The 27,645-nt window shown below is 36.9% G+C and overlaps 1 long non-coding RNA gene across 2 annotated transcripts; it reads right to left on the reverse strand.

The window, feature by feature from the left end:
- Positions 1-4,182: 4,182 nt before the first annotated feature.
- On the reverse strand, positions 4,183-27,589 carry LOC113113775 (uncharacterized). 2 transcript variants are annotated; one of them, XR_003293630.1, is made up of 4 exons: positions 27,404-27,589; positions 7,530-7,567; positions 7,363-7,442; positions 4,183-6,382 (listed from the first exon to the last, which is right to left on the reverse strand). It is a non-coding gene; the product is annotated as an uncharacterized LOC113113775 (long non-coding RNA). The 2 variants fall into 2 exon arrangements; XR_003293631.1 differs by lacking the exon at positions 27,404-27,589 and adding an exon at positions 18,176-18,902.
- Positions 27,590-27,645: the final 56 nt, after the last annotated feature.

The following is a 27,645-nucleotide window of genomic DNA, read 5'->3' on the forward strand; positions in this document are numbered from 1 at the left end:
CTTTGTGCTGCTGAGGGCTTTATCTGTCCATCAGGGAACTTCAAGCTCAAAGAAGCTTCACCTGAGCGCCGATAAAGCAGCCTTGAGCAGATATACACTAATCTCTGTCCTGTAAAAAACTCACATTGTGTGCCATCACTCAAACACTCGACGTGAAGGTAGAGTAGCATTCTTGTGTTTTATAGTCTGGGGAAGTACCTACAGGTGTTGCTGAGCAAATTTCATCCTACCACATGTTCTGAAATTATTAGAGCAGAGGTTTGCATGACAGCGCTTGGCCCTGGACGGGGAACAGTCAATTTCAGGATGAATCAGCTAAAACAATAACAAACAATGAAATTCCGATCTTTATCATTCATACTGCAGCGTTTCACAACGCCTGTCAGGATTATCAAGGCATCTTACATCTTAGTCGTGAAGTGAAATCTCTGATGGTATTTAGGAAGTCCCTCATCTGGGGACTGAATACAGTTCTAAGACCAAGCTGAAAATGTAAAAAAAAAAAAAAAAAAGTAGTAACTGCACATCCATTGTAAACTAAAAAAATCCAACATATAATTCAGAAATAGATTTTAGAAAGCACAAATGGATGTTTTCTTTCATTGACAGTATGAGAAATAGTTTTTTTTTTTTTTTACTTTTTTTTTGTCCTAAATTTTGCTTCACATTTCTTATATGTAATCATAATAGTAATAATAATTATAATACACATTTATATAAATGTGAACATAAAAAGTTGCAATAATTTATCATTTTTACAATAATTTTACTTTGTTGTTGCCATTTACAAAAAAAAAAAAAAGTAGACAAACAACCAAAATGTGACATCTTGTCAGTCAAGAATGAGAAAGAGCTTTTGGGTGGCATGCTGACAACTTCTGCATAAAGGGAAGAAAAAAAAAATCATGCAAGCTGTTCTCGGGAAGACTTTTGATTTCTGATGAGCGCTGCTTACTAAATGCCTGCCCTCTTCCCGATGCTTGATAGGGACTTTCCACTCTCAGACACTCATTAATCAAAGCAAAACTCATCAAAAAGATGAATGTCATATTCAAGTGATTCATTCCAGCAGGAAAAAAAATAATAAAAAAAATGCCGCCCTGCCCTGAAACACTGATTTCACTATTTAGCAATTCAAAGCCAATTTGTAGGTGTTGCTTTGTCGTGTAGCCGCACTGCAGTGATTGATGTCAAACCTGTGTTTTCTTTAGCCTATTAAAGGCTGCAGGTTTTCCTGCTCATAAGTTAAACAATAGCAAAGATGTTCAAGACAGGAGTGGTAGAACTGACAAGAAAAACATCTGGGAATATATTTAATATCAATAGGAGATCAGAGGTATAACAAAATTATTAATGAGTTGAATAACAAAAGAAGCAGAAGGAGTCATCTGTGCTTGATGGCTCTTTTCTTGGCACGGAAAACAACGTTAAATTGCAACCACGAACTCGGGATATTGATGCCTTTTCATTATGATGCACATTCCAAAACATTCATGCGCCTGTTGAAGAATCACTGAAGCTCGGATGACTCAGGAATGATCTCCTCATGGTTGAGAAATCTTTTGGATAAAGCTGGAAAAGTCGAAGGGTGGAAATCCATTTTCTGCCATTTCTTGGCTCGGGGCGTCAGTCTAACCATAACAATATAAAAGAGTATCACTTCACGGTGTCAGAGAAGTGTTGCAGATATGTCCTTCCTTCACTTAAGGAGTCTGTGGTTTGGGGCCAGATTCAATTTATGCCTTTGTCTCCTATCCCGGGTTAAGCTGTGTCATTTGTAACCAAGACATAACATGAAACTTGAGGCCTTTTGTTCCAAAGTGCTATTCGGTCCTCTCTCCTTCCCACTGAGTTCACAATTTAATAAAGTCTGGAATATATTCACGCACACTCCATAAACATAAACGCACCATTTCTCAGCTGCAGTCTGAGGGCCATATCGTTCTGAACAATCTGTCTCTCTGTCTCATACTCACCCTGTCCTTCTGTGAAAAAAGACAATTTCGGCTGCTTTTATTGTAAAGGAGACAAAATAAGTGAAATTTTGCTGGGTTCGCATATCATAGCGAGTCAAAATAAGGAAATGTTACGTGACAAAGAAAGAGTGAATCACTTTTCTGTGAGTTTTAAATGGATTACTTTTGACCCAGTTACTGTAGGCTGGAGTATATATATATATATATATATATATATATATATATATATATATATATATATATATACACACACACACACACACACACACACACACACACACACACACTCACACACACACACACATTCCAACGTCTGTCAGAATAGGTTGGAGTAGGATAGCCCTCTCTCTCTCTCTCTCTCTCTCTATATATATATATCTCAAGTATGACCAGTGCCTTAAGCCTTTTCGGGGCCCTGAGTTAACGAAGCTTTGGGGGCCCTCCTATACCCCCCACCCCTTCCATTGTATGACAAAAATCTGATCAAAGACTGTATAAAGATGCACATGATATACTCCTGAAATAAAAACAAACTTAATGCGCACGTCATAATCCTATAGGAGGCAAAAAATGATGTACATAAATTATACAATATTATTGAGTAATAATCTTACAAATTACCAACAGCCCAGCAAATAAAATGAAATATCACTCACCACTAAAAGGGCTTCTTTCTGCTCTTCATATAATGCAAATATAATTACAAAAATTGTAAGCTATAATTTAGTTTCTCTATTTAACAACATTAACTTACAATAGTGAAAGACATTTTGCCTCAGGTATTTGTATTTATTAAGCACAGATAAACACAACAGCAGTTGACCATAGTGCTGTACAAATAGCCTGAAATAAATACAAGTAAAAAGAATAACTATAGTAAACTCAAAAGATAATCTAACATACAAAGTTTACAAAGCCAATAAGAAAATAAGATTTTAATTTAGTTTTAAACTCATAGACAGAACTTGAATCTTTCACAGATAATGGAAGGTTAGTTATTCCATAGCCTCGGTCCAACATTTGGAAATATTTAAAGGTAGATAGTATGTTTTCTAACTGGATGTTGGGCTCACCATCAATAATCACATCTTTGCGTTCGACCAAACTGATATGCAGTAATCACTGTGAAGTGGGAGCAACTAGAATCAGAGGATTCTGCTTAGTCTTAAAGTCTTCCTTTGTATGGTAGGTGGTCATATGCCACCTGCAAATGCCTTACGGGGTTAGCTCACCCGAGAATGAAAATTTGTCCATCTTCTACTCACACTCAAAGCATCCTAGGTGTATGTGACTTTCTTATTCAGAATACCGTATTTTCCGGACTATAAGTCGCACTTTTTTTCATATTTTGGCTGGTCCTGCGACTTATAGTCAGGTGCGACTTATTTATCAAAATTAATTTGACACGAACCAAGAGAAAACATTACCGTCTACAGCCACGAGAGGACGCTCAATGCTCCTGTAGTCTACCCCTGAAGACATAGAGCGCCCTCTCGCGGCTGTAGACGGTAATGCTTTTTCTTGGTTCTTGGTTCTAAATAAATGCGACTTATAGTCCAGTGCGACTTATATATGCTTTTTTCCTCATCATGACGTAATTTGGACTGATACGAAATATACTCAGGTGCAAAAAATACGGTAATCCAATCTGAGTTATTCTAAAAATTGAAAATAGAAGACATGTCAAAATGTGTGCCTCTGGAAAATTTAGGAGCAAAGGAGACAAAGTTTCCTTATTTTAGCAAAGAAAAACCAGTCTCCTCTTGGCTTATTTTAAAGTCTGCTGAAGTTTCTCTTTATAAATCCTCGTTTTGTGCTTCTAACGCGTGACCAGTGTTTTGTTTTGTTCTCTCTCTGCACTCGTCACTAAGCACGCAGCTCTGATGAACTACGACATTCCCCTGCACGTCTTCCGGTTTCCAAGCAGAAGTGAGCTTTGAAATCTGGAGATTTATCATACAAAAATGCATGCATTTGCTACAAGAAGCCTTGATTCAACCCCCGGAGGCATGTGAGGGATGTTTTATTAATGATGTGCACACTTTATTTCACGTCTTCCGAACCGTTGACAACAAACACCCGCTTACTCCATTGAAAGGCTTGGAAGAACAAAGACAATATTTAATATAACTCCAATTTTATTATTCTGAAAGAAGAAAGTCATATACACCTAGGATGCTTCGAGGGTGATTAGAAGATGGATGAACTTTCATTCTCGGGTGAACTAACCCTTTCAATTAGGGACAATTCCATGGCAACCCTATTTAAAATGCAAAAGATAATTGTTTCAGCAGCCCCCTAATGTTCAGGGCCCTGGGCAGCATGTTGCCCATTAGGATAAAGGGGCTCTGGGTATGAAAGGTTGTTCCAAGTCAGTTTAATCACCGTTCTATCCACCTTTTACCAGAACGCAGAAGTCTTGCCCAACTGGAACGATGGTTTACATTTCTGGTCTCTGGTGTTTCTACTCAAATAAAAATTTTCTGAGCTATAATATTGCGTTGAACCTTTATTTGTCACACTGTACAACAATTACTATTAGTTTTATTATTTTAAGGCATAGGTTTAGGGTTGGGGTATGTAGATGTTAATAAAACAATCAAACCGATTTGGAGTAGATGTCACAGTCACCTCACTTGCAGCTGTGCCCACATTGTGGTGGCAGAAAAACACTGGCAACAAGTGGAGGGAATCAGGTAAAATCCATGGAATGAGAGAAAAAAAATGATTGTGCCTTCGGATGTTAGAATTGGAATGCAAACCATTTTTATAGTAGACTGTTGTCAAAGATGCCATTTGAAACTAAACACAGATGTTTAAACAGACAGACTATGGATGAAACCTGCTGTTATTGTCCTACTCTTAACATATACATTTGATTTAAACAAATATAAATATAATATAAAAAATAAATTATAATTATCACAATAGAACTACTATTTAAATATATAACATTTTACATAACATTTATCTATTTTATCTCACAATTTCTCACAAATGCAAGTTTACATATCCTAGTTTGGACTTTACAACTCAGTTTGACTCAACAATTGTGAGTTTGTCAATTTTAAAGAAAAATGCTAGAAGTGTGGGTTATAAACTCGTGAGTTGAGCTGTGCGGAAAAGAGAAAATGAAAAGTTGATATTTATTATCAGAATTTTGAGACATAATCTCGGAATTGCAACTCGCAATTAAAATCGTTTAATTCACAGTCGAGTACTAATGCACAGTCTAGTACTAATGCACCATATTACCAGCATTTCAGGATAAATAGTGGTGATTGCATTTGCATATGTCACTGGTATGATGCTCATGTGTTTACTACATTGTTTTGAGTGGTTTTTATGGCACTGCATGAGGTTTCTAGGGTGTTTTGGGTGGTTTCTCACCAGAAGTAAAATTCTAAATGTCGACTATAAACAAACTACACTTCAGTTGCATGACTTCATGGTCACCACTGTAAAGCCTCTAACTCTAATTCTTTAGTCTTCATTTATAAACATTGTTCCTTAATTTTGAGTTACGGTAGTTTGCAAAAACCTGATTATAAATACAATGAGGTTGTGAAAGATTTTTAATGGTCTCAAAAACCTCTGTAGTCCCATTTAAACACTTATCAGGAACACTTGTTAGCAACCCCCTTTCAGACTCAAGACAAAAGCATTAAACAATTACAAGGGTGTATAACAGTATTTATGTTGCGGAATAAAATGGAAAATACGTTGAGCTTGTGTTCACCACAAAACTTATTTCAGGCATTTAACCAAAAATCCATTAAAAAAAAGACTTTGAGACGATGAAACCAGAAATGAAAATATGCTAATTTCTTGGGTTTGGCCTACAAAAATATGTCATCCCTATAGCACTCTATTGCAATTATTATATATGTTGTCCATCCAACATTTGTGGTTTGTGGGAGGAAATGGACATTGAAGTAAAATCCACTTCCTTTTTTCTCAAGCACATGAGAACTTGTAAAATGTGGACCACTGCCAGACACCAACCTATAGAAGTAGTGATGTAATGTTTATACAGTATAGGGTTATTTCACTTCACTGTGAGGCTGCAACCTCACCTGTGATTATTCCATCCCTGAGGAATCTCTGCAGATTGAGGAGAGGGGCAGACAGTGACAGCTCTGTGACAGAAGAAGCTTTGCTGGGTGTGCGGCCCAAACAAACAGGTTCGCACAAAGCCAAACTAATCGCTGCACTGGCATCCATTCAAGAATAGGGAAATTTCAGCGCACAGATGGGTGGTGGGACGAAAGCATTTGGTTTGTGCTAGATGTGTGGTCATCTTACATGCCGCAGAGGTGTTTTCCTCAGGAGAGAGACCCTGTGAGAAAGTCTCTCTCCGTTAAGAGAGACCAGCTGCTCAAACATCCCAGATACACGTGCAGAACCTGCGCGGAGTGAAATATTGAATGAGTGTTAAAAATAAAGATGCCTGTTTCATCAGATTAGTTCATTCTTCTCATTAGTTGCACACTTTGATCAGTAAGTATAACTACATGAAATGACATACTCCTGTTTTACTTTGAAAATAATACATATTTAAGAAAATAAAAATAACTGTATAATAAATGAGAATCAGTGTGTGGTGAGACGTTTACACTTTGGTCAGCAGCATTTGAAAACGCATAAAACTACAACTACACGAAATGGTATTCACAACTCCTTTTACTTGTGGAATGTTTCAGTCAAACAGGGTAATAAATGAACAATCATGGTGCAGACGAATCCCGATGGATGAAGTTAAATGGTGGGATTTAGCTTTATCCACTGGGACTCAACTGGACCATGAAAGGTGATCTTTGAAAAAAGAGGCTGAAAAATTAGAGTGGTCACATTGTCTAAAAAAGAAAAGCTGTTCAAAGGCAGAGCAAGCTGAAGAGAGAGTAGAGAAATAGGAAGAAAAAAACCCTGATATACATAAAACTGCTCTAAAAAATACTCAAGTGCATCTGTAAGAACATTGCACAAGTGTTTGTAATTGTAACTAGTAAAGTATTTAAAAAGGGTGCATGATGAAATTATATTGTATTCATCAGGATAATGCATGCCATTTTACTGTAATATTTTGTAAGTAAAAAAAAATATATATATATAATTTAGAGTAAAAATGTATAAAGGGCATGTTAATTTATATAGTGCATCTTTAAGAACATTGCAAAAGACCTTTGTAATTGTAACTAAAAAAAACAAAATCTAGTAAAATAAAGTAGTGTGCACGATGTTTTTGTGATATAAATAAGAGTACAATTTTAATGATAACTATTAGTATATTTTTAAGCAAAAAGCAGATTTTTGTTTTTAGTTATTTAAGGTTTATTTATCAGGAAATAAAATTTTGAACTGTAAAATGCATAGGCCTAATACATACCAAAATAAAACCGTCTACTGCCAAAATAAGGTCATTTTTAACTGTATGATGTCAATCTCAACTGCACTTTATCATTAATCCTGCAACAGATATAAAAGACAGTGCTTAGACTAAATGACTAATAATAGCAATCGTGACGACATCACTGTAGTAATTTGTTTACATACCTGTGACGCACTGATACATATTTGCTGACAAAGGTTTCCTAGAGAAAGAGATAGAAATAGACAGACAGGGAGGGAAAGAAGCAGACAGATAGACAGGTCAAAGATTAAACATTGCTTAGTCACATTTCTTCCCGGCCCATTTTGGCTTGACTATGGCAAGTCAAAGGCTAGCGCTTTGTTTTAAACCTTTGTTTAAAAAGCACGCGGCCCTTTAATCTGCGATGGGGAGAATATTTCAGGCAGCGATTTCAGAAGGAATCATTTGCCGTCAGGTAAACTCCAAAATACCCAAATGTTTTGACAGATTCCAAGGTTACTGAAGTATTTTGATGGAAGCGGGAACAAAATATTTTGATAAGGAGGCCTGAAAGATTACATTTATGGCACATTGCAGAGGACCCGTCTTGATCTCAGGCATTATGTGAGCATGTGTAAAAAGATAAGGCTTAGAGCTGGCAATGTACCACTGGTTTTTAACAGCCCAACAAACGGTTTCAACCACAGCATGTTAAGTGCAGCCAAAAATGAGAGTGTCCATAAGTGTCTCGGGGAGCCGTAAACAAAGCCACACATTCAGCAGGACTGATCTCCTCCTATACAACATGAGCTAACACCTGATCTCCTTCTGCATCCATTAACTTACTCATCTGGGTGAGTTTGAAGGGATTTCATCGAACATCGCTGCATCATTCATGTTTATAATATGAAGCTATTCCCATGAGAGGCTGCTGAAAGTTTGGGTGTTCACGAATTCCACACTATCTTCCTTCCTGTAATTATATTCTAACCCAAGTAAATCGCAGCAACATCAGACGATTGCTCCAGTCTTAGCATATTACTTACAGGATGTTTAAGTACTTACTCAGCTTGTATTGCTCTGTGTTTGAGCCATACCTGTCAGGCCCATTTTGGTTGCTTCACTATAGATTTCATCCTTGCTCGTCATTGTTCTTGCACAAGTTAAAAAAAAAAAAAAAAAAAAAAAATCTGTCAGAAAGTCAGAGGTTACATGCTACTTAGTATTTGTCAATTATTCAAAATTTGCAGAGTTCAAATGAGTTTGCAATCCATTTGTAGTGCAACTTTATGTTATTAATCTGAGTTATAAATGTAATCGATTTACAGCGCTAATATTAATGCATCCTAATTGCTATAAGAAAGCCAGTCATTACATGCTACTGAAGAGTGAAATATCAACTGAACTAAACATATAACCGTGTTTCAACTTCCACCATGTTTTTTAAAACCAGAACTTATCTGTTGTTTTTAGTTTTGACTCATTTTCAAAAATAAGATATTTAAACACTCTTAAAACAAGATACAAGTATGAAAAACTCTTACACTCAAAAAATACTTTCTTACACAGTAAATAAAAATACATTTCAAAACATTCTTTACTTATGATACGTTTACTTGAGAAGCAAAATGACACAAAGCATTCAGTCTTATGTATTGTTATTATTTATTTATTTACTTTTATTTACTTTGAGTTTTTCCTGGCAGTGGGATAAGAAGAATAATCTTGTTTTCCATTTGAATTACATTTACATGTTTCTTTCTTTCAGAAAACAAGTCCTTCTCAAGCGACATAAGATTGCTACAAGGAATCCACAAGTTTACCAGGTTTTATAAATCTTTCAATTAATCTTTACATTTTCAGTTAATCCAACTGTCCTCTATTAACATGTAGATGTAAGTCATGTAAACATTTACAGCAATTGACTGTCAGGCCAATAAATGACTTAAATTTCATTATTCTGTGTGAAATTTATTCCAGCTGTAGATTTCCTTGATGTATGACTAACTCCCTGCCTTACACCATCGCCCAAAACTGACCTTACGAAATACTCAGATCCAAACAGATCACATTGCTGTTGCATACATAACGTCTGAACTTTGAAGAATTCAGTAAGCTGCTCACTTGAATCCACCTCACTGTTTCCATAAGAGCATATAATAAGTCATTATAAGAACAAAATAATGGAAACAGACATGCTCTCTCTGAAAAACAGAAGCAGCATTTTGAAAGAATAGTTCACCCCCCAAAAAATTTAATCTTACTATATAAGAAGTAGTTTAGTTTGTTTCTTCATCAGTACAGATTTGGAGAAATTAAATCACTTGCTGAACAATAGGTCCTTTGCAGTGAATGGGTGCCGTCAAAATGAGTCCAAACAGTTGATAAAAGATAAAGACACCACAGTAATCCACAAGACTCCAGGCCATCATTAACATCTTCTGAAGTGAAACATTTTTGTAAGAGATAAATTTATCATTAAGGCATTCCAGCCAAAATACAAGATAATATTCTATAATAACACTTCCTCCAGTGAAAAAGTCCATCTCTTGTTGTTCCCTCGCATTAAAACCCACCAATATTTGTTGAGAAATTTGGTTTAGAATGGTGCTTGATATGTGCATATTTCTCCCCTAATTCAGATGAGACAACTTTTAGTAGACATTCAGATGTGGATTACTTGTGGATTATTGTCATGTCTTTATTAGTTGTTTGGTATCTCATTCTGACGGCACCCATTTACTGCAGAGGTTCCACTGGTGAACAAGTGATAAATTCCACCAAATCTGTTCTGATGAACAAACATGTGGACTGAAGGTAAGTCATTTTTGTAACTAATTTTGGCATCATTTATTTTTCCAAATCAGTCATTTATGAGACTCTGTGACAGTTAAAATGCAGGCTGCTCATTGGGTTTTTGGAACAGAGCAGTAAAGTGTCACAGAGCTCAACAGGTTTTTGTTTAGTGGTGAGCATAGATTGAGTTTAGAAGTTATACTCATCCTGAGAACAAACCTCTAAAATGGTGTATGAGGGTATTTTTGAGAGCTTTACCTTCTGAGTGATGAGAAGATCTTCACCCTTCAAAGTGTGCAGCAAGTTTTGCGTGTCCAGTGTAAACACTGTCTGATTCTAATCTAAGATTACAAGAGAAATGTCTCTCTAAAAGCAACATAAAATTTCCAGTAAAAAATAGTTTCCAGCCCATATCAAAGGTTCCAAGGATGCACATGATTCATCCTTAAGATGCCATTTAAATGACGGTTTTGTAAGTCAGTAGTCATTTAACATTAATGCTGTCAAATATACTTACATATTAAATATATTAAATATCTTCAACTTTTTAATGCTGATAACTTTCAGATTGCATCTTGATGCAATTTGACAAATTTAGAATTTAATGTTTATTGTGCAAGTAAAACTAAAAATCCCTTAATAAAAAGAATGTTTACACAAATTTAGCTGTAATTAATTGATTGATTGACCTCCCTGATTTTTATGTGTTTTAATTGCCATTATAAATGAACCACTTAAAACCCAGATACTTTCTGACACCACAAATAGCACCATAACAAAAGTCTGAGGATGGTTGCAGTTATTAGTTTTATTCTTAAAAGCATAAAGCAGCACAAGAGTTTAAAGACTAAGCCAGAAAGAAAGATGACAAAAGAATCCACTAGCATTCATTTGATTGTGTCTCTTTGATCTGCACTAAACACTCCTGCCTATAAAGGAGGAAAGGCATTTCTCATAGTCTTTAGTGGTGACTAAGTAGTTAGGTAGCTGCCCTTTGGAGCGTACTGTACAACGGGATGAGCAATGCTCTGAAGTGATCAGGTTTACATAACCATTCTTGGAGGGTCCCTCCAAAGGTGGATACTTGATCTAATAGGTCATGGATTAGCTGGTCATGGGCAGAGTTTGCTTTTAAGCTGTAGTTTATTTTAGAGAGCTGTGTCTGCTGAAAAGACCAGCTCATACAGACAAAAACCAAACAAAACAAGCAATGTAACAAATTGGGAGTTTTCATAGTGATGCCATAATAAAACTCTTTTAGTTCATTCATTTTGAAAAACTAAAGAACCTATTTACACTAAAAGAACCTATTGTGCAATGGAAAGTTAAAGGTTTTTCATGAAATCATACTCCAACAATCTTTGATCTTTGATCTTCAATCCGACTAGCAGTTTACTAGCAATTTCTGAGTGAAATTGTTTCTACCAAGTTTCTACAGTGTAGAAAAACTGAAGCTGTTATTGTTCAGTATTACAGAATTTTCTAGACTGATTTATAGTGAATTCTGAGGAACAGATATACGCAAGGAACACACCCATTTGTTTTGCTTTACGCCACTCTGATACTCCCTTTAGTACAATCTGTGCGTGTGTGCGTGTGTGTGTACTGCATCTGTTGAGTGTGTACAATGTCACTGTCAGTGGAGGAACCCCTCTGAAACACCTCAAACTCATGGCTCCTGCAGTCTCATCTTGGGAGTCAACCAGCTGATAGAATTATGATGTCACAATAAGATAAAGCAGCCATCATAGTGTGAGGATGTCATATCTTACACACAGATAGCAGTTAGGAGGGGTTCCTCATGACTAACCGAGTGTCCAGTGATGTGATCATTCTGTCACTACTCCTGGGATTTCATGCAGAAAACATATTCACAATATCTGAATGCTATTAATATACTCCTGCAGATTGTTTTGTAACAGAATACAAATTAGTCATATTAAGAATTAAAAACATATCTTTTCTTTGAAATAATCTATAATGTAACAAGCTCCAAATGTACATCTATTCAGGCATAATATCCATGTTATATATATATATATATATATATATATATATATATATATATATATATATATATATATATATATATATATATATATATATATATATATATATATATATATATATTGTTAGGCTTAAAACAAGAACAAATGCATATTATATTATATTATATTATATTGTATTATATTATATTATATTAAGTTATATTTAGTGCTGGGCAACGATTAATCTTGATTCCAAAATAAAAGTTTTTGTGTACATCTTATATACGTATGTACTGTGTATATTTATTATGTACATATAAATAATACAATTATACACACATGTATATATTTAAGAAAAATTTGTTCTGTTTATATATTAAATATATTTTTATATAATAAAAATTATATGAACACAAGTAAATATTTTTCTAAATTATTTGCTAAACGATTAGTAGCTTTTTTGCATTTGTTTATATGTTATATGTGTTTGTATATACAAAGACACACACATATAGTATATTATCATCTTGGAAACATTATATTATGGAAGTAAAATGCACTGTGATTCTGTTTTAAAATAAGATACCGAACAGATTTTAATGTGGGAGGTGCATCTGAATATGACAGCGATAGAAACCAAATGATCGACTAAATGTCTGGCAAGGACAGAAAACTATTTAATCAAATTCAAATCCATTGTCAAAATTCATATTAATGCAATACTCATGTCCCCACAGGATCCCACCCCATTTCTGTGTGAAAGTGTTACTTTCAGAAGTACAATCTCCAGCTCTCTAATCTTGACACTTTTGATTGCTTAAGTTGAGAAGACTAAGGAGTTGTCATACTGCTACCGCAGGCCTGGTGCTAATATCAGTAGCTATCTGCTGTCCGGTCCTCCCTGTCCACTGGTCCTGCCCTGCTCGCAGCTCATTACACTTCACTGCAGTCTTCTGATTGATGGCTGGGAAATAGCGGTAATGTAGCTGGACAGGAATGCCATTACTGCAAGATTCACACACCCCTACGAGATTCCAGCGCACCGGTGAGATGGAGCATCAGAGCCGGAGCGAGAAAACGCCTGGAATTTACATTAATTCATGTTCAGAAGTACAGGGAGGGAAGGATTGCTTTGAAAAAGGCAGAAGCACTATCAATTGAGAACTTTTTCTAAACACCTTTGCAGATTAGGTAGCCTCTTTCTTCATCTTTTTTATTCTGTTTCATTCTTCATTCGGTGTAAATTATGAAATCCAACCACAGGGCGCATTAGTCATGGATCCGGCAGGTTAGGGAGGGGAAGGTAGGGTAACATCCGAAGCATGATTCAACAAAACTACATCCGTCTCATTTTTGTCTCTCTCTCTCTCTCTCTCTCTCTAGATATATATATATGTCTATACAGGTGCATCTCAATAAATTAGAATGTTGTAGAAAATTTAGATTATTTCAGTAATTCAACTCAAATTGTTTTCATATTAAATGAATTCAATGCACCCAGACTAAAGTAGTTTAAGACTATGGTTCTTTTAATTGTGATGATTTTGGTTCACATTTTACAAAAAAGCCCACCAATTCTCAACAAATTAGAATACTTCATAAGACCAATAATAATAATAATAATAATAAAATAATAATAAAATTTGTGAATTGTTGGCCTTCTGGAAAGTATGTTCATTAACTGTGCATGTACTGAATATAGGGGCACCTTTTGTTTTATTTCCTCAATTCGGCTTGGCATGGAGGTGTTCAGTTTGTGGCACTGCTGAGGTGGTATGGAAGCCCAGGTTTCTTTGACAGTGGCCTTCAGCTCATCTGCATTGTTTGGTCTCTTGTTTCTCATTTTCCTCTTGACAAGACTCCATAGATTCTCTCTGGGGTTCAGGTCTGGTTAGTTTGCTAGCCAGTCAAGCACACCAACACCATGGTCATTTAACCAACTTTTGGTGCTTCAAAAAGCTGGTCAGCAGAAGGAAGCATGAAGTGCTACAAAATGTATCAGTAAAGGGATCCAGTGACTTTTTCAAAAAACACAATGGACCAACACCAGCAGATGAAATTGTACCCCAAATCATCACAGACTGTGGAAACTTAACACTGAACTTCAAGCAACTTGGGCTATGAGCTTCTCCACCCTTCCTCCAGACTCAAGGACCTTGGTTTCCAAATGAAATACAAAACTGGTTCTCATCTGAAAAGAGGACTTTGGACCACTGGGCAACAGTTCAGTTCTTCCTCTCCTTAGCCCAGGTAAGATGCCTCTGACGTTGTCTGTGGTTCAGCAAATTTCTTGACACGTCTGTGCGTGGTGGCTCTTGATGCCTTGAACCCAGCCTCACTCCATTCCTTGTGAAATTCAATCAAATTCTTGAATCGATTTTGCTTGACAATCCTCATAAGGTTCTCTCTTGTTTGGTTTTACACCTTTTTCTTCGACACTTTTTTTCTTCCACTCAACTTTCTGTTAACATGCTTGGATACAGCACTCTGTGAACAACCAGCTTCTTTGGCAATGAATGTTTGTGGCTTACCCTCCTTGTGAAGGTTGTCAATGATTGTCTTCTGGACAACTGTCAGATCAGCAGTCTTCCCCATGATTATGTAGCCTAGTGAACCAAACTGAGAGACCATTTTGAAGGCTCAGGAAACCTTCGCATGCGTTTTGTGTTGATTAGCTGATTGGCATGTCACCATATTCTAATTGGTTGAGATAGTGAATTGGTGGGTTTTTGTTAAATGTGATCCAAAATCATCACAATTAAAAGAACCAAAGACTTAAACTTCTTCAGTCTGTTTGCACTGAATTTATTTAATACACAAATTTCAAAATTTGAGTTGAATTACTGAAATGAACTTTTCCACAACATTCTAATTTATTAAGATGCACCTTTATATACACATTAATATAAAAATATAACACATATACATAATCTTCTTTATATAATTCCAATTTATTATTTGTTCCACCTAAGCATATTTTTTCAAACATATATACAACTCTTAGCATTCATTTGCTTCAAATGAAGCACTGGTGTGTCACTTCTTATTGCTTTCTTACTCTTGTCTATAAATCTAACCCAGCTCACCTCTCTCTCTCTCTCTCTCTCTCTCTCTCTCTCACTCACTCTGCTGTTGCCCTCAGAGATCCATTACAAGAACAGAGTAAACACTCCCTATTCCTCAATAAGCTTTTAAGGTCTTTCCCTGTCATAAACTTGATGAAACTTCACGGGCCAATGGGCAACATTAGAGCAGGAAGGTTAAGTGGTGACCGCACTGTAGTCACCTGAGGGGACGCATCACAGCTTGGGACCATTATGGATGATACTGTTTACTCGGCTACTAAATAATCCCTGTTCCTTTATATATTAACAATCTGAAACGCTGTTGAATACTATTTAAAGGAAAACAGAATTTCTTACAATAGCACTAACTATAGTCGATTCTTAAGCTGTGAACTGGGAACCAATCGCATTTTACTGTAGCCAAGTTGCTATCCCATGACAGGAATGGAATTCAGTTGTAACTGAGCTTTGTTTGTATGGACACCCGTACTGTATCTTCAGTGTCTCTTAAAAGCCCCCATCAAACTTCCAGGACTGTGAATCATCAGCTAGAATTCAGTGATTCATTTTGCGGCTCACTTAAATCTCACATAGACCATTACTGTCAACGAGGTGAGATGTTTTGGCATTTGTTATTAGTTATGAGTGCTGAGTTTATTCCTAATGGTGAGTAACTGTGATGAATCAGTTTGAGAGGGGCTCCGCTGGGAAAAAACTTTAATGACAATGGGGTTTGGTGTTATTTAAGTGATCTTGACTACTACTGTGGTACTCACACCACTGACCTACATCAAAGTAGCTACTGCTAATCTCTATAGGTGAATTCACGAAGAAACAAAATTCATGCACTGCCTGCATTGATTATGTGACTTTAAAATGCTGAATATGCACTAGTCAACACTTGATGTATGCGTTACAATACTTTTGATCATTATTTGATCTATATTTAGGTTTCCGTGTAGAAAGGAGGCATGTTTGTGCTTGACGACAATGACTTTGTCAAGCTATAGTGCTATTAACATGGATTGCAATTGATTAGAAAATTATGCAATGCAACTGTTCATGTACACTCACTGGCCACTTTATTAGGTACACCTTGCCAGTACCGGGATGGACCCCTTTTGCCTTCAGAACTGCCTTAATTCTTTGTGGCATAGATTCAACAAGGTGTTGGAAACATTCCTCAGATATTTTGGTCCATATTGACATTATAGCATCATGCAGTTGCTGCAGATTTGTCGGCTGCAAATCCCTTCTGCTAATCTTCCTGTTCCACCACATCCCAAAGCTGCTCATCAAATCATTGTCATGTTCAAGAAATCAGTCTTTGTGAAATGGTGCATTATCCTGCTGGAAGTATCCACCAGAAAATGGGTACACTGTAGTCATAAAGGTATGGACACGGTCAGCATCAATACTCAGGTAGGCTGTGGCATTTAAACAACGCTCAATTGGTAACAAGGGGCACAAAGTGTGCCAAGAAAATCTACCCCACACATTACACCACCACCAGCAGCCTGAACCATTGAGACAAGGCAGGATGGATACATGCTTTCATGTTCTTTAAGCCAAATTCTGACCGTATCATCTGAATGTTGCAGCAGAAATTGAGACTCATCAGACCAGGCAATGTTTTTCCAATGTTCTATTGTCCAATTTTGGTAAGCCTGTGCGAATTGTAGCCTCTGTTTCCTGTTCTTAGCTGACAGGAGCGGCACCCATTGTGGTCTTTTGCTGCTGTAGCTCATCTTCTTCAGGGCTCGACGTGTTGTGCATTCAGAAATGGTATTCTGCATATCTTGGTTGTAACGAGTGGTTATTTGACTTATCGTTGCCTTTCTATCATCTCTAACCAGTCTGCCCATTCTCCTTTGACCTCTAACATCAACAAGGCATTTTCATCCACACAACTGCCGCTCACTGGATAATTTCTCTTTTTTGGACCATTCTCTGCAAACCCTAGAGATGGTTGTGCGTGAAAATCCCAGTTGAGCAGCTCAGAACAGCCTGTCTGGCGCCAACAACCACTCCACGTTCAAAGTTACTTAAATCCCCTTTCTTCCCCATTCTGATGCTCGGTTTGAAGCATCTTCATCACATTTACAGTATATGCCTATGCATTGAGTTTCTGCTGTGTGACTGGTTGATTAGCAATTTGTGTTACCAAGCAATTAAACAGGTGTACCTAATAAAGTGGCTGGTGAGTGTAAGCGTTTTTCTTTTTTTAAGACATTTATTCTTTAATTTGGCAAAGATGCATTTAATTGTTTAAAAGTGACAATAAATCTATTTGTTAAAAAAGGTTTCAATTTAAAATAAATCCTTTGACCTTTATTTTCATCATAAAATAAAAATAAAATCACAAAATATTTGTATTTTTTTGCAAAAACATTAAGCAGCACAACTGATTTCAACATTGATAATAAATCTGAAATGTTTCTTGAGCAGCAAATCAGCATATTAGAATGATTTCTGAAAGATCATGTGACACTGACTGGAGTAATGAAATAAAAATTCAGCTTTTATAAATTACATTTTATTGTTTATGTTTTATTAATTTATGTTACTTTAAATTTGAATAATGTTTCACAATATTACTGTTTTACTGTATTTCTAATCAAATAAATGCCTCGGTGAGCATATGAGACTTCTTTCAAAAAGACTAAATAATCTTAGCGACCCTAAACATTTTGAACGATTGTTTATGTAAAGTATAAATGCTTTTGCATGTAACAATGTTATTTTAGGCTGTACACTGAAGTCAGTCTATTCACAACGAAACGAATAACAACGGTGCAAAAATTCCCAGAATATTAATTGCACTAGAACCCATTAATTGTCTGGGAATTGTTGACCTGGGCTCGAGTTTGGGGATATTTCTCCATGGAAATGGTTCTGTCATAGCATGTACAGCTGAAATCGTAGAGTGTTTGTCCTCTCCCCTCCCTGCTCAATCTGACTCTGATTAACGCCGCAGCCCATGGCGGGGTGGGAACTGACCTTCGCAGTGATGTCATCACGACCGGAGCGCTCCAGGTTGACCATCACGTATGAGGCGGAGTGCTGAGTCATTCATTGCATGCCCGGAGTGGTGAGTTTTCCTTCAGGAATAGCACAGAGCACGGGTGTTTGTCTCCCAGTGCTGGCTGAGGTCATGACGGGATTGAGTGGAACGTGTGCTGTATCTTTGGCTGGGCAAGAGGCGTACAGAGTCCACCCTCATACTGATCCACTCACTGCTGGGCCTCCATTTCGCCATGTGTCCGGGCGAACACACATACACACACCTCTCCCCTGGAGAAATCTATTTCACCATATATCCTTAGGAATGGCTGGGCTGAACGATCACCACACACACGTACACACACACACACGCACACACAATGCTTCTCCTTGACAGAGTCTCACTTTTCATGCACTGGGACCTGTCTTGTACAATACACGGCCCACCCAGGAGTGCAGCCTACCCGTGTTTGTGTGAGTGTAAGTGGGCAGGTGGGTGTGTATTTGCACATCTCATATGTTTCTATAGGCGATTTGTTTTAAAACGAACGTATGCTTTGGGACGCAGTGTTGCATTCCATGTATGTACACATAGCGAACACAGCTGCTCCTGCTCACCTCGTATCACTGCAAATATCTGGCTCTCCCTTCACATTCTATTAGTGCTCACACAAATATCTGCCCCGGGTCTATTCTTCACACGTCTACATTTCCAGCAGGCATCTCCGAGCTCACGTCTGCCAGTTCGCCGCGCAAGTGTGTCAGATGCAGGCACTGACACGCGGAGGACAATCAATCTGCTTGCCAGTCAACTGGTCTGACAGCCCACACGAAAAGGCCTGACAAATGGTTCGTGGCAATCTAAAGCCAAATCAAGCTGTCATTGGGCTCCCAGACCAAACGAATAAGACATATCAGAGGACTTGCTCAGAACTCTTCACTGTTTATTTAGGCCATTCATACCTGTCAAAGACTAATGTACCCGATTCTTTGTGTGTCTTTGAATCTGTGCCAGCCTGAGTAAAAACTAAGTGAATGCAGACTGGGTTAGTGTAAAACGAGAATGCAAAAAGAAAGGATGGTTTGATGAAACATGCATTCTGAAACTACATTTCAGCATTGGTATTATGCCAAATTAACAGCTTAAAAGGTAAAGTAAATGTAAGATCTACTTTAAAAACAATATTCACTAAGAACTGTGTAGTAAATAGTGAATTTAAGTAATAACCAGAGGTGGGTAGTAACGAGTTAAATTTACTTCGTTACATTTACTTGAGCAATTTTTTTGGGTAACTAATAACTTTGGAATATATTTAAAGATGGGTACATTAATTGTTACTTAAAGTAAACATTTTTGTGAAAAAACTGTACTTTTACTTCGTTACTGTGGGCGACGCTCCTCTCTTTACTTTATCTAAATGCAGCACAAGTTCTAAATGCTTCAGTTTACTCCAAACACTCTGTCTGCTTTTTGCTGGGCAATGAGCAATGCCCATTCATGAATGATTCATTCTTTTGAGTCAATTCTGTTCAAAGGCTTGATCAAACCAGTTGGCAAACCAGTGAATTGGTTTGCGAATCAGTTTGAATGATTCGTTCAGTTCCCTGCTGCACACGTTGAGTCGTCTGAAGCGATTCTCATTTAGAGATGCAACAGAAAGTTTAAGAACATCAAGAGCATGGAAGATGTGGCTTTGGATCAACAGTCAATTGAAAGCAAATCTGCAAAGGCTATTGTTTGCTAGTGATGAATATCTTTATTAAATGAACATTGCGTGAGCTGTTTATGGTTCAACAGATACAGCTTAGGCAACATTCGATTACAGTACACGATACCACTATGACATTAGTTTGTTGTACGTGTAACTTACACATTAAATACAATATTATTTTTACATTAAATAAGCTGTCACAGAGTATGAAATAAATACCCTTCAAACCCACGTTAGCTCTGTTACAGGAGGAATGCCTTTGCCTAGACACATATATTGATATTTCCACAATATTTACACTTGCAAAATATACATTTGTCTACATTTTGGAGAACAGATGGAAGATCTATCAATATGCATTTGGTTCATTATGTTCAGATGTTCGGTGACTTAGCCGTCATGTGAGGAGTTTTCACTCTTCTCCGTGTCAGAGGTTATTTATACATATAAAATACATGACTAATATACTTTAAAATATAATTTATTTCAATGAATCAAATCAGAATTTTCATCAGTTGTTACTAGAGTTTACAGAGTCATGATCCTTCAAAATAATAATTATAATATATTGATTTATTACCAGAGGTGGAAACAGATTTGCAGCTTAATATTTTTGGTACTTGTGACATTTTGTTTAGGATTATTTGATGAATAAAAAGCTAAAAAGAACATCATTAAGAAGAAATCAAAATATTGGAATGATTTCTGAAGGATTATGTGACACTGAAGACTGGAGTAAAAGCTGATGAAATATATATGTATACACACACACACAAAATTCATAAATTGTATCTATATATCTAAATAAAAATAGACTATAGATATTCAGCATATGACCCAAACTGGTAACTAACTACTTGAGTAGTTTTTTTATCCGATACTTTTTTACTCTCACTCAAGTAACTATTCATACTAGTACTTTTAGTTTTACTTGAGTAAATATTTGTATAAGTACTTTTACTTGAGTGCAGTTTGTGGGTACTCTACCCACCTCTGGTAATAATTTAGACTAATGACCTGGTCCTTTTGCAAAGAGCTTGAACTAGCAACCTTCTGGTTAACAGCCCTGGGATTAGCCATGACACTACACCATCCCTCATACATCTTTGCCGACATGAGTCAAAACCCATACATGGCTGAAAAACATTTGATAGAGTTCACTAACATTAATTAATGTCAATAGGGACAGACTGTATTTCAATTTTTAACAAATATAACTATTTGTGGAAATGCATTACGCAATACAAAAGTAACTGATGCATCAGACAGACCTTACTCAGAGTAGACTTTATATTTAAATGGATGCTGAATTTTCTAATTTTTTTAATGCCATCATTTAAAGGGTTAGTTCATCCAAAGATGATAATTCTGTCATCAATTACTCATTCTCATATCATTGCAAGCCTGTAAAACCTTTGTTCGTCTTCAAACCTCTTAGATATTTTAGATAAAATCTGAGAGCTTTCCAACCCTGCATAGACAGCAATGCAACGACCACGTTCAAGACCCAGAAAGGTAGTGAGGACATCATTAAAATAGTCCATGTGACATCAGTGGTTCAACCGTACTGCTACAAGAATACTTTTTGTGCGCGAAGAAAACAATTTTATTCAACAATATCTCCTCAAAGTATGGGATGGGATGGGAGTACGAGTCAATTTAATGTGTACATTTTCAAAATGAAAAGACCAATGGTTTTTTTATACATAAAAATATATTGAACAGACTGCGATCACATCCCTCACCACTTTGTTTTCAATATGCCACACACAGACACATAACTGTGATGTAAAAGCATAATGTGGACTCCCATTACCTGCATAACATCATCCCTTAGCAGACTGAAAGTGAGTCTATCACCATAGCATCCATTGTCTAGCATGGATGTTACAGTAATTACACCCCTAATGAAGCAGTTACCCTGACAACGCCCCACCTCTCGGCAGACAGCTGTAACCAGACTTCTCTGGCAGGAAGGGCCACAGATGCTCTCTGGTTTCAGGAAGGTAAAGACTATGTTTAATGTTAGTCTGGGAGGAGGACACTGCCTCTGGGATAAAGCAGCTGTTTGCTCCTGTAAAAAAGAAAGAAAAGAAAAAAGAAGCATTGCGAGAAATATGCTGAAGAATGCAGAGGTTCATATGACCATACAAGACTTGTTGATGGTAATTACAGTCCCAGAGATAATGGCATTATCAGCGGCAGAAACATCTGCACAGCTCACACAAAACTGCACAGACATGTTTACGGCATGTGGCTGGAATCAACACATGTTTAAAGCGGCACTTTTCATCTAATGAATAACTGATTCTTTGTGGTATTCGAGCCTGGTTCTGAATTGCGTGTTACGTGTCGTTCAGTTTAATGGGTAGTGCATAAGAACTCTGTGGGAGTAAAACATGTCCAAGTCCAAAGAATGAGTTTTTCCTAACCAATGAGCCTACAAAATGTTTTCATAACATTTTGAAATATTTTAGGAACAAAACACCCGGTACAGGTTAGTCCACTCTTCTGAGTGTTTGGTGGTTGTCATTACAAACGTCTTTGGAATGAGGATTCTACGACATCTTGCAATGAACATTCTTTTCTAAATAAACATACCGCTGGGGAATTCAATAATGAATTGTGTCCAATCACAGCATTGTTTATTTGCACACACCGTCTGCTATGTTTTAGCACCTTGATTTATGCAAATCAGGTAACGGCATGAATGCGGTCCAAAAATTTACTGCTGAATGAAATATGCACGATGCAATTCCACTTCTTGTGAATGCGACAGAGTTACGTAAACTGACTGAGATTGTACAGCGTCACTCCAAAACGGCAGTCCAGACGACCGAATTGGCTGTTTCATCACAGGATATATAGATATTTTAGATTAGACTAGACCAGATAGAGAGAGAGAGAGAGAGAGAGAGAGAGAGAGAGAGAGAGAGAGACTGAAAATAAGTTACAATCTATGAGACAAATTTACATAAAATAGGTTTTGGTGAGCTAAAAATAATAATGCTATTTTTCAAAATGAGGAAAAACTTTTATACTGCTGGAAGAAAGCACAGCTGTTAATAATGAATTAAGTGTCCATCAAGATAAAGAGTCTGTCATGAGATAAGATGTGATCCAAGAAGTGATCGGAAACTATTTCAAAGCCGTTTTTAAAAGTTTTTAACCATTCTGGCAAGCCTACAGTCTCAAATACACGGGAGAGAGAGAAACGGACTGACTGATAGACCCACTGGCCTTTTTCATGAAATGTGAGCAGAACGAATTTCTGTGTAAACTGTACGCAAAACCATTGAATTATGCAATAATTGATTTACGAGCGATTTGCACAGAAATGAATTTGGCTCATGTTTCATGAATAAGGCCATAGATTTAAAATGCTTTTTTAAAAATCTTTTCACACATCAGTCAAATATGTTATCTTTTGAATTAAACAGTTCTGCTCTTTTTTTAATATATATATATATAATGAATGCCACACAGAAAAGAAAGAAAGGAATGAAGGAGAATCAAAACAAGTTGACTGACAAGTCCTTAAGCAGGAATTTATCCTAAAAGGAGGGCAATTAGGTGTACTAACACCGCATCCCTTATCTATTACCTTTATCAGTGGTTCCTCACAGACTGAGACTGAACTCCACCACTGAGGAAAGCTATTTTAACAAGACCTTTGAAGGAGGAAAAAGATGATCATAAAATCAGAAGTGTGCATGGTGTCATGTTAAACTAATCTGTGGAATTTACGAGCTTCTTTCAAGTGCTGACCAGAGAGCAAAGTCTTGTGGGATTTAAAAGCTGCATGGTTTCACCCAGGGTCTCGGAAAGGTGAGTTAATAACACATTCAGCAAATAACCTGTGGTCACTCCGTTTAACCCCTTTTATTTTAAACATTTGTAACTCATTATGAATGAACTTAGTTTTGTAAACATGTCAGAGACTTCAGAAGAAAGCCAGGATTACAGCACCGGTCAATTTACATCTGTCTCCACTTGTTATATTCATATTTTACAGTTTTCTTTAGTTTTAGAGTTTCAACCAAAGTGAGGTCACTCGCATATTACCTTTTCAGACAAAGAAAAACCTGTTGCTAATAGTAACAGATGTGAAATATGAGCACTCTTATTCCGGGTTATGTTTTTTTCTTTTTTTGGGTGGCAGTGGCAGGTCAGTGTGTGAGTTTGAAAAACAGCAGCAAAAGATTGCTGCTCACTGAAGCTATTGTGAGTCTTTAGACTCTTACTAAATAAACCCACTTGGGGAGATGTGTGTGACTATGTCCCCATCTCTTTGGGATGCTCAGGCCAGGCTTGAGCAAGCTGTGCTGCACATCTGTGCTGCAAAATTGCCAAAACTTGTGTCAGACTCCATTTAAGCTCACATGAACTAAACCCACCCCCTAGTGCTAGTGCACCTGTAGCATGGAGTTTGAACTGTGAAATTCTTCTATTCTCTATGCATTCTCTCAAACCCCTTTCCTAAAAAAAAAAGGCATACTGTACACTCAGTATGAATCATAAAAAAAGACATACACTCACCCCTAACAAAAGAAGGTCAGGATTTCACTTGTGTGTGAGCATCTGGGGGTTAAGTATTACAGCAAGAAAGTACTGCAGTGAGCGTTAAACTAAAAAAAAAAAAAAAAAAAAAAAAAACACTAACTTGAGTGTTAGAAAAGAATAAATAGGAAAAAGTGGAATTTACAAGTGCTGCATGTCTCCATTTTTCATAAACCTGTTGTCGATTCGTGAGGTCTGACAGAGATGTGCACGCAAGGAAAATCAGCATCTGTGTGTATCCCTGTGTTTGTGCATGGGGGTAATCTAACAGATTTATGGGCATATCTCCAAAATCAGTCCTCAGCTATGTCACCAGCATTGTAGAGGGTGCATTATCTGAACTGATTTACTGTGATACCTACAACATCCTGATGGGCAACTTTGGTCATTTAGTGTAAGAGAACACACGCATTTATAAAAATATATAAAAAAAGAACTTTTAGAGAGGGGTGAGGTTGAAACATGTAGGTAAAAGAAAGATATGTGGCATACTCTGCTGTTTCCTCTGTCTTTGGAAAGTATCCAATTTGCAGTGATAACATCATTGTTTGATATGGGCAATAAATGTGTGATGTTCCAAGTTACTGACCCTTTAGTGAGCGGGTAAATTAAGCTTGAATAACACACTAGCTGCTATCACTGCCACACACACACACACACACACACTGGCATTAGTGGTTTACGGGGACTCTCCATAGGTTTAATGGTTTTTATACAGTACAAACTGTATTTTCTATCTCCCTACACCAACCTTACACCTGAACCTATCCTCTACAGAAAACTACTGGCATTTTTTTTTTCATAAAACACCATTTTGTATGTTTTCTAAGCCTTCTGTTTTTGTTTTAAACATATATACCAAGTACACACACACACACACACATTGATTTATTAGGTATTGAAATGGCATACTGACATACTGTAGGTTCTAAAATTATAATCAAAAACATAAGCTCCCACTCAAAGAAAGTGCTTGCATTTTTTTGAATAAATATTTCATTTAGCATACTTTATGAAATAGAATTAACTTTGAGGATGATATATTTGGTTTTGATCCCAAAGTAAAGTCAAGTACACTAAAACACAAATACAAACGCAGCTGCAAGCCTGCAGTTCTCATTGTATCTTACTATTTTCGTTTGACTCTTAGTTATAAAAATAAATGGTTCCACTGTTCCATTTTTGGTTCCCCAAAGAATGAATCATTTGGCTTTTTTTCCCTTGGATCAATTAAAATATTAAAATTCTAAATACTAAAGAAACTTTTTTTTCTCTCATTACAAAGAAACCTGGAAATGTCCCATGAATGCAAAAGGTTCTTCATAGAACAATCCATGCCAATGAAGAACCTTTCTTTTTAAGTGTTTACACTCTAAAATTCTAACCCTTCACTGCATTTAACATTGCCAAACTCAGTCAAAGTAATGGTCTTAGAGTCGAAAATCTATCTAGTGTCTTCACTCAAGTCACTGTTCTTTGAGCACCCTACGATGGATGAACAGAGAACCAGTAAGACAAGCTGGATGGCATCTGCTCTGCACTGCCCCCTTCTGGTCCAGAAAAATAGTAACATTTCCCTTTTGTGTTCACAGCCTGACAACCTTACCTTGAGGTCTAAAGAACACACAGTTAATCATATTCTCCCTTTTTTGTTCTTTCTTTTTGTCCTATCTACACCTAGAAACTCTAGATTAAAATCAACTTACATTTACTTATTTTGTGAAAAATTCAAGGTCAATTTGAGTTGTGTAACACGGAGACGATACATAATAATGAAAAAAAAACATAAATAAAATGGGATTATAAAACAATAGCATAAAAGCTATTAGATCACAGTCATTTAGTATCATCCTGGTGGGCTGAACAATTTCGAGGAACCCACTATGAGATCATTTCACATCTCAGAGGCGATTAACACTTACAGTAGAGGTAAAATATTGACACATAGATCAGGTGTTATCAAAGCTGAAAAACGTCCAACTCTATTGGCAAGCATAGCAGTTCTATCCCAGACGGTTTGGCTGCCCCCACCGGAGTAATTCAAAATTTAATTGCTGCTCAGACAATGATGTGTCCAGGAGGGTCTTCCCCCAGCTTCTCTCTAAAGACAATATCGCAACCCAAAGCAGACAAGGAGCTAAAATGGAAGCAACCGTGGTGTTCTGAACTCCCTTCTCTTTTAAAACAATTCAAGAAAGTTTCAGCACTTTTATGAATACAGAGTCCAGTGGTCAGAGGTCTAACAAAGCTTGGAACGTTATCGATCCCACATTTCTTTAGCACTCCGTTTACTTCATCATCTTTTAACTTAATGGGTTTACCTCGATAAACTCCACCCCCACAATCTTGTGTTCCTCAGCAAAGCGTTTGAACTGCTGGGTATATCTTGACCTGGCTGAGCTCTTCACACATACCTGTAACTGATTGAACCAAACACACCAGCCAAATGGGAAATCAATGTCCTTTCAAACACAGCTCAGAGACTGCAGTTCCCCTGCTGTTATCAAAACCCTGTCTCACTCACGGACGCCATAAAGCACACTTAATCACTGACCATGAGGCATTTCTTATCCGATAAGTACTATCCATTTCTATTTCTTCTTTGTGTGTTAATTTTTATACCAACCTTTGCTTTTACAGCATGCAAATAAGCTGTCTTTAGTTTGGGAAAAACAATACTAAGAATCTTAGTGATAAATCTTTGAGTCATTCATTACAACAGCAACCTTTTCTTATTCTTTTCTTTTTCCATTTTAAGATGACGTCCGAAATTGTTGGATGACTTATTTCCAACGCCCTATTCATGGAAAAAAAAATAAAAGAACCTGTCAACACACGCCAAAGTTGCGTAAACACTTGAGAAAATATAGATATTAAAATAAAGTCAGAAGACCTGCAGACAAGTGAGATAAAGTGTGTTTTTGTAAGATGTGTCAAGTTTAGCAGCCACTACCTCACACCCGATTCAAAGCCTTCCTCCGTCTGACAGTGGGAAGCCAGCAGCACATCTACTTTGCAATCAAAGCCAACAGTGACGCTCAAAGAAGTGTCCCGTCCCTGATGGGAGATAGCAACCCTGGCTAACTATGTGACCTTTGTTTTTTTGCCCTGCTGTAATTTTTCTGCTCGGTTGATGAGCAAATCAGAGTTAATTGTTGCAAGAAAAGACGAGGTCATCAGCCAGGGTAATTTAAA

Source organism: Carassius auratus, chromosome 14, assembly GCF_003368295.1.
Source record: "Carassius auratus strain Wakin chromosome 14, ASM336829v1, whole genome shotgun sequence".
Classification (NCBI taxonomy): domain Eukaryota; kingdom Metazoa; phylum Chordata; class Actinopteri; order Cypriniformes; family Cyprinidae; genus Carassius; species Carassius auratus.